The sequence below is a fragment of the Cygnus olor genome, chromosome 1 (assembly GCF_009769625.2).
Source record: "Cygnus olor isolate bCygOlo1 chromosome 1, bCygOlo1.pri.v2, whole genome shotgun sequence".
In the NCBI taxonomy this organism is placed as follows: Eukaryota; Metazoa; Chordata; class Aves; order Anseriformes; family Anatidae; genus Cygnus; species Cygnus olor.
Genome location: NC_049169.1, coordinates 49635413 through 49643621, shown reverse-complemented (window position 1 = coordinate 49643621; position 8209 = coordinate 49635413). Strand labels below are relative to the sequence as shown.

Sequence of the window (8209 nt, the reverse complement as noted above, 5' to 3'; positions counted from 1 at the left end):
GCTTTTTCAGTGGCTATTCACAGCAGAACTCTGAATATTTTTGATGGTGTTCAATGAAAGGAGTTATATTCTTCTCTAAGAAAGTATGTCATAGAATGTTTATGGAATATTTAACATGATCCTGTGCCATATAAGTAAACTGTAGAAAGAATAATATATAAATTACCAGGAGAGAACATTTATCCACTTATTTCTCTCTTGAATTTCCTTTTATCATATACTGTGGATGTTATCAAGTTCTAATTCGCTATATTTATAATCTGTTCTTTTTCTAGAGGTAAAAGATGAGACATGAGTAATGTTCTAGGTATGGAGATTTGCTAAGCAAATTATCTGTAAGGCTTCACATAATAATATTCCTTTGATTTTTAGACTGTGGCCCCACTTTTAAAAAGCGTATGCTGCACATGGAAATACTTCATAACTCTTTGGAAGTGAAATGAAAGTATATTTTAAGATTTGAAAATGTCAGGAAATCCTGATTTATTTAATTTTTTTTTCCTCAATTAATGCAAAGGAAAAGATTTACAGCTGAAAAGTGAAGGTTTTGTATAATTAAGTAATGCATGGAATAAGAAATCAGATGTGTAATACGAACCTTTAGATACCAACTGATCTCTCTGAAGGAACTAGAAAACAACATGAATCACAGGTTACCTGGGCTGTATTTTCAATGAATGCATTACTCCCCACTCTAGGAATTCTGCTCTTGTCTGTGGTATTCAGGAAATCACATACTCCACTCCCACCTCATCCACTTATGGATGGGAAATTTAATCTGGAGAAAGGATGTAATGCACCCATTCTGAGTGGTATTACATTCCCTCATGTCTGGTTAACATGTCTTGCTCAAAAGCGCAAAGATAGCTCAATTAATTTAAACTTACAAAATACTCTGCCCCAGTCCTTACAGACAGTCCAGACCAGTAAGGCAGACGTATTTTTTTTTGCTCTTATGTGAGGTCTTCTTTCTTGGTTCATCTGGAGTCATATTTAATAAAACCTGGATTATTTCGGGGGTTTTATATGACTGGTGGTGGTCTCACTTCCTTGAACTCTGCTAGAGAGACATTAAATTGTGGCATTTATTCTTCTGATAAAGGCTTTATTACAGGGCATTGGGAAGTGATTGATAGCATGTGGTGCCAGGAGGGTGGGTAGAAGTTCTTTGGATCAGATATCTACACTATGGTTTCCAGTGATTATAGGGACTCAGGTCTGAAAATTTCAGCGTTCCCGTATAGTCTTACATCCTGTTTCAGAAAGATGGGATGTTACCAGTGCAGGCAACAGCAAGAAACCTGTAAGATTCTGAAGCCACATTTCCCTGTCCCCTTCTTTCCATTTGCCTTGAAGGCCACACACAGATTTTCTTTCTACAGCAATGGTGAAGAAATTGCATGGTAATTTCAAAATGTTTCCTGGAACAAGAGAGCGAACACATATTCAGATACAGATATGAACTGCAAAAACAGTATGTAACAGTTCATAAAGTGAAACAAACAGTGTTAAACCACCTTTTCTACAAGATCCCATCCAGTCAGCTGGGATGGCAGCGTTGGTTGCACTATCATCAATGACATCATCTCTACATTTGCCCATGCACACACACGTACACACCCCCACCCCCACCACTAGCAACAAACACAACTAGAGACTTTCAAATTAATAATTTGTTCCAAGTAGACATCTCAAGTTTTCTTTCATTGTGTAGAAATATCACCCCACGCAAATGTTTCAGGGCTATTATTTAACCATATTCTAGAAAAGAGAACAGGTAGTACTTAGAGTCAGTCTGAAAGGTATCTCCAGGTTGGTGACTTTCTAGGATGTCTGCTCCTTTCTATGAATCTGCTTTTCCTCTGGGATAGTCTGAACTGAATTATCTGAAACAATAATTGCGTTTGAAAACAGTTCACTACACTTTGACTAAAAAAAAAAAAAATCATTTCCATATTTGTCTTTTCTTACCTCTGTTTATGTGTTGGAGTTCGGTCTTAATTGAAGTCCTGTTTTGTTGGTGTTTGGTTCTACTTTGACATTAACAACTTAAGATTGCTTTGAAATATGTACAGAGGTCCCGACACAGGTTATCACTTCCTATTTCTGATCTTTTTATTTCTGTAACATGCAAATGAACAGGAATACAAAATAAAGCCTAGCTCAGATCTCCTTATGCTTAATTGTTTATAGCTTCCCACCTACAGATAGGTAAAAATATACACTATGGAAAATAACACTTACCTGTCAGAACAGTCCACTTTTCTTAAAGCTACACTTGGGACATTTTCTACTATTTATTTTCACCAATTTTGGCAATATTGAAAACATTAGTGTTAGACATTGTCTGTCCTAGTGTGCTCAAAATGTGTTTAGGTCTGCTCTGAGTCAGACTGAAAAAGGAAGACACCCTTAACCAGAAGCACCAGTACTGGCCAGAGGTTTATTCCTTAAAATTTATCAAAATTGAGTCAGTTTCCACCAAGTCAATAATAACTTTTATCATATGACTTGTAACTACACTGCTGAGATACTAAATTTATTTGATAGTCACATCCTTTCTTGGTCTCAGCTTCCATCCAAGTGATATTTCTCTTAATAGAAAACGTTTTAAATCCAGTAAAAGAGGTGGTAGTTTTCATATTATAGAACTTGATGGTTTAGTCTTTGTCTCTGAGTTGATTTTTTGATTTTATTTATTCTGGACAGACTGGAGAGCCGGGCGATCACCAACCACATGAAGTTTAACAAAAGCAAGTGCCGGGTTCTGCACCTGGGACAGGGCAACCCTGGCTGTATGTACAGACTGGGCGACGAGACGCTGGAGAGCAGCCCCACAGAGAGGGATCTAGGGGTTGTGGTTGACAGCAAGTTGAATATGAGCCAGCAGCGTGCCCTGGCAGCCAGGAGGGCCAAGCGTATCCTGGGGTGCATCAAGCACGGCATTGCTAGTCGGTCGAGGGAAGTGATTGTCCCGCTCTACTCTGCACTGGTGCAGCCTCACCTCGAGTACTGTGTGCAGTTCTGGGCACCACAGTACAAAAAGGACATTAAACTGTTGGAGAGTGTCCAGAGGAGGGCGACGAAGATGGTGAAGGGCCTAGAGGGGAAGACGTATCAGGAGCGGCTGAGGTCACTTGGCCTGTTCAGCCTTGAGAAGAGGAGGCTGAGGGGGGACCTCACCACAGTCTACAGCTTCCTTGTGAGGGGGAGTGGAGAAGCAGGTGACCTATTCTCTGTTATCACCAGTGACAGGACCCGCGGGCACGGTGTTAAGCTGAGGCAGGGGAAGTTTAGGCTAGACATCAAGAAGAGGTTCTTCACCGAGAGTGTGGTCGCACACTGGAACAGGCTCCCCAGTGAAGTAGTCACTGCACCAAGCCTGTCTGAATTTAAGAAGAGATTGGACTGTGCACTTAGCCACATGGTCTAAACTTTTGGGTAGACCTGTGCGGTGCCAGGAGTTGGACTTGATGATCCTTATGGGTCCCTTCCAACTCAGGATATTCTATGATTCTATGATTCTATGATTCTATTTGTTTATTGTTCTCCGGTGATTTTTTTTTCTTTCTTCTTTCTTCTTTCTTCTTCTTCTTCTTCTTCTTCTTCTTCTTCTTCTTCTTCTTCTTCTTCTTCTTCTTCTTCTTCTTCTTCTTCTTCTTCTTCTTCTTCTTCTTCTTCTTCTTCTTTTCTTCTTCAATATAAAATGTATCACTTTTCATTCTCTATATTTGCATTTTATAATTGGTCTTCAGGCTCATAGTCTATTGTTTTTGTTCCTTTCTCTAGTGTGCCAAATAAGGAATTTTAAAGTGTGTACTTTTTAATTGGCTTTAGAGAGTTTAAACAGTTTTCAGAATTCAACTTGGTTGGCCAAGATATTTTTATTAACTTACAAATACTGTGGTGTGGGAGCATACTTATTTCAATGCAAATAATGGCCATTACTCAAACACAGTGAGGAAACAAAAGTCATGGCAAAGTGTAACCTTTTTTAAAAGTCTGAAAAAGTCAGATACCATATAACTCCCATGGAGATGCTTTGTTTAAATAGTTTGCTATATAATCTTTTAATTTTTTACCTTCCATTTGTTCCTTTGGTCTGCATTACTCACTAATATAAATTATCATTGATGCCAACTATACAGTTCCAAGTCTATCACTATATCCTACTAGTTGTCCCTAGTATAGTTTCTGTAGTTGTATTCTACATTTAAAAAACATTGACCTAGAAAGAGAAAATTAATTTTATTTGTAGAAATAACAAAAGTCCACGTTTTTGAAAAATGGGTATACCTGTCAGACTTTGCAGACCTACTAAGTAAAGACAATTTATATTGTTGCTGCAGGCTACACATACTATGTTGGAGGTGTTCCTTAACTACATTGTGATAGAGAAAACTTGGAGAACTTAATTGTCATATTTGGGCCACTTAAATCACTAATGCCCAGGACGCTAATGAGCAATAACAGTGTTTCAGATGTAGGCCAGTCACATTTTCTGACTACCCCATACTAGTTTGCTGTCTCACAAGTATGTGACTCTCTATATGGAGAGAACCAGACAGAGATCCTTATAGTGGCAAACCTATTTAATAGCTGTCTGTATATAAATTTATCTTGTTATTTATAAAACTATATAAGGTGTCTAAACTATATTTGTATCTCTTTCTCTCAGCAACCATGTCTTCTGCTATTTTGAGGTGATAGTTGATACCCAAATAAATCCTATTTGCTATATTCAGCTCATCTTTATTTTTGGTCTCTGATAACTAACGGCTGTGAATCTTGTCAGTTTGACCTTGAAAAGACCTTTTATTGCCACGTAGGACAATACAGATCAGTGCCTTCAGTGATGGTAGACATGATATATCTATGAAAGGGTAACAGAAGTCAGCAATCATGGATGAGGGATGAATTCAAACTGGAGGCTTCATGTAACAAATGAGGTGGAAGAATGGACAATTTGCTCCCTGTGACTGGACAAAAAAATCAGGAGAGATGGATTCTGACCCTTCCATACACTTCCAACAGCCTGTGGGCCGTTGAAATGGGCACCAAAGCTGTAGGTTTTCTTTTTTTCTTTTCTTTTTTTTTTCTTTTTTTTTTTTTTTTTTTTTTTTCAGTGCTAAATTGGGACAGAGAATTGAGAATTAAGTTAATCTAATCTAACTTTCAAGCACTCTAGTGGAGATGCCAATAACAGATGGTTACCCCAGACTATCCCTGAGGTCACACAGACACAATCACGACAGTGTGAGATTAACATGCTTTGTATGAGATGGGCCTTCACTGATCATAAATATCCAGCTTACAAATATTCATGTGGAATACAAGGAGGAATTCCAGTTTTAAAACACAATGTTCAGGTGCAAATTATCCTCATCACCAGCTGAAGCTAATGGAAGCTGCAGACATTCAACACTACCAGAAATCAGAGTTCATTTTGGACATAATTTGTAGTGATTCTGCTGTGGTCAGGCTCTGAAAAGCACTCTCATCTCTTCTCAGAAATATGTTACAGAAAGTAGTGATAAAAATACATCTTTAGGTCTGAACTTAGATACAAAAAAAAAAAGAAGTCTTAATGAGGGATAAACTCTGTAACCATTTCATCACCTCAAATATACTCATGATTCCTGACAGGTGATCAGATCCCATAGAGTGAAGTATTCTGTAGAAGAGGCTACAAATAAACTAGATCTGTAACGAGCTAACTCTTTCAGTCCTAAATACAAACAGTAAATTATGTGAAAAAAAGAAGTACGGAACTGCATTAAAATTTATATTAAATATCTGTCTTATTTGCTACTGAAATTCATTCAGAAAAGTTTTTTATCTGAAAAACAAATGTAGTATAACACATGGAGTACTTTACTGAGAAGTTTTACAGATTGACCCACTAATAAGACAACCAACCAACCAAAAAAAAATAAATAAATCCCACAACAACAGCAATGACAACAACAATAACAACAAAACACCAAAAACCCAACACCTTTTTCTCTCAGAGATTGTTAACACATAAATTATTCCAGGCACAGAATTTTCGAAAGTAATAATTATGTCTCCTTTTGTCAAAGCAGTATATATCAAATCTAAGTGCAGTAGAAAGTACTTTACATGTATGAACAAGACAGAAAAAAAAAAAAAATCAAATTTGACTTAACATTCCAGAGAGGGCTATCTAATCTGACAAAGGGTTTACAGGAGGCTTAAGAAAGGGTTAAAAAAGATCCCATACTACTTTAAGGGAAAGGGACAATGAAGAAGTGAATGAAAACTTATTCTTTTTGCTCTGCAAAGCTGTGTATGTACTCAGCTTACTCCGTTGATGATATAGACATATGAACAGGTTATCCTGGACTAGTAGAGTAGATTGTGATGCTAATATTTGTTTGGACATGTTAAATGTTAAAATAATAAGTTCTTTCCATCATAACAAGAAGTAACTTTGATTTCACAGTACAGAAATACCTCCGAAGGCAATTGCAGAATCTCATATTATATTGGGAAAAGCACAGACATACTGAAATGGGTGCTTCAATGGAGGAGATATTTGTGAGCTATAAAATCTTTTCCTTTATTAGTTTCGCCAGGCAAGATGCTTGTGTAATAAAGGAAGAAACTATAACATAAGTGAAAATCAGGGTTTTCTGTTCATTTGCTGCTACATATATGTATATTTGACCACGAATTCCATAAAAGGAACATTCTTTTCCCCTGTGATCATGGTCAAATATTGGAAGAAGTTGCTCAGAGAATCTCCATCCTTGGGGATACTGAAAACTCAGAGTGTCTCTGACCAACCTGTTTTAAATGGACCACTTCAAGAAGTGGTCTAGATGGACTAGATTGGACTAGAAGACTACCAGACATCCCTCTCAACCTCAATTGTTGTATGATAAGAGAGGCTGGGGGTAGATTCTACACCTAAGGCAAAACATCAACTTCAGGGTGAAAGCCAGAGTGAAGAATAGGAGAAATAACTGTACTATTAAGTTATGATTCCATTGAACAAGGCAGCCCATTTTCTAAAAGATTTCCCAATCGGCAGTGCAAAATATATTTAAAAATACTTTTCCTGAGGTCAAAGTTAATTTTTCCACTTTATGCTTCTGAAGTATTCATTGTTCATTTATACTCAACATTAAAATTATGTTATTAATTAAATAAAAGACACCTAACTAGATTGGATTCTCAACTTCTAAGTTAAAGTTAGGAGAGGAAGTGCCAGTCTTTAGAGTTGCTAATGTTTTTTCCATGCAAAACAAAAAGATGGTTAAGATGAAAATTGTTGAAGAGCTGCATCATTACTGGGATGCCATAAGTTTTGAGTGCTTACTGTGGCAGAGGTACAACAAAGAGAAAGAGTAAAAGCAAACTTAATATCATCTATAATGCGCCTGTGTAGGAAGGTATTGCATCATTGAGGAGCATGTGGTCAATAGCTAATTTCAGCAAAAAATTACTAGGATTTGACATTTGTGCCCTCTGGATATTGCCTATAATGACTGTTCTCCATGAGCTCCCACCCTAACTGAACTTCTTTCATAGAGCAATAAGCACGTATTCTTCCTTGAAACAATTCTTTAAAGTTCTTTCCCTGGCACTAAAACTGCAAACCAAGAGACTGTGTTTCCAATGCTCCTCTCGCTGCCAATCCTCCTACCCAGATTAAAGCAAGAAAAGTTCTCTGGATCAAGTAAGAAGAGAAGAATTAAAGAAAAGAGAGCAGGGAGCAGGACTGGAAGAACTGGCAATATGGAAGAAAGGCGAGGCGAGGCGAGGCAAAGGTGAGGCAAGGCAAGGCGAGGCAAGGCAAGGCCAGGCCAGGCAAGGCAAGGCAAGGCAAGGAAAGGCAAGGCAAGGAAAGGCAAGGCAGGGAAAGGCAAGGCAGGGGCAGGGTCAGGGTCAGGGTCAGGGGCGGGAAGGGAAGGGGCGAGAAGGGACGGGGCGGGAAGGGAAGGGAGGGGGCGGGGCGGAAAGGAAAGGAAAGGAAAGGAAAGGAAAGGAAAGGAAAGGAAAGGAAAGGAAAGGAAAGGAAAGGAAAGGAAAGGAAAGGAAAGGAAAGGAAAGGAAAGGAAAGGAAAGGAAAGGAAAGGAAAGGAAAGGAAAGGAAAGGAAAGGAAAGGAAAGGAAGTTTGTAAATATTATTCCACATGCCTCTCTGTCAGTTGGGACTGAACCCTGCAATCCCAAATCTCAG

General features: G+C 38.2%; 1 long non-coding RNA gene across 2 annotated transcripts in view; it reads right to left on the bottom strand.

Annotated features, from left to right (window-relative positions):
• Positions 1-598: 598 nt before the first annotated feature.
• LOC121070487 overlaps positions 599-8209 on the bottom strand; it is a 57965-nt gene continuing 50354 nt past the window's right edge. The window contains exons 2-5 of one of the 2 annotated variants that reach the window (XR_005820113.1): positions 1972-2121; positions 1785-1886; positions 1302-1421; positions 599-629 (exon numbers count right to left, since the gene is read on the bottom strand). This is a non-coding gene — a long non-coding RNA (uncharacterized LOC121070487). The remainder of the gene's footprint in view (positions 630-1301; positions 1422-1784; positions 1887-1971; positions 2122-8209) is intronic. The other variant, XR_005820116.1, reaches the window with a different exon arrangement.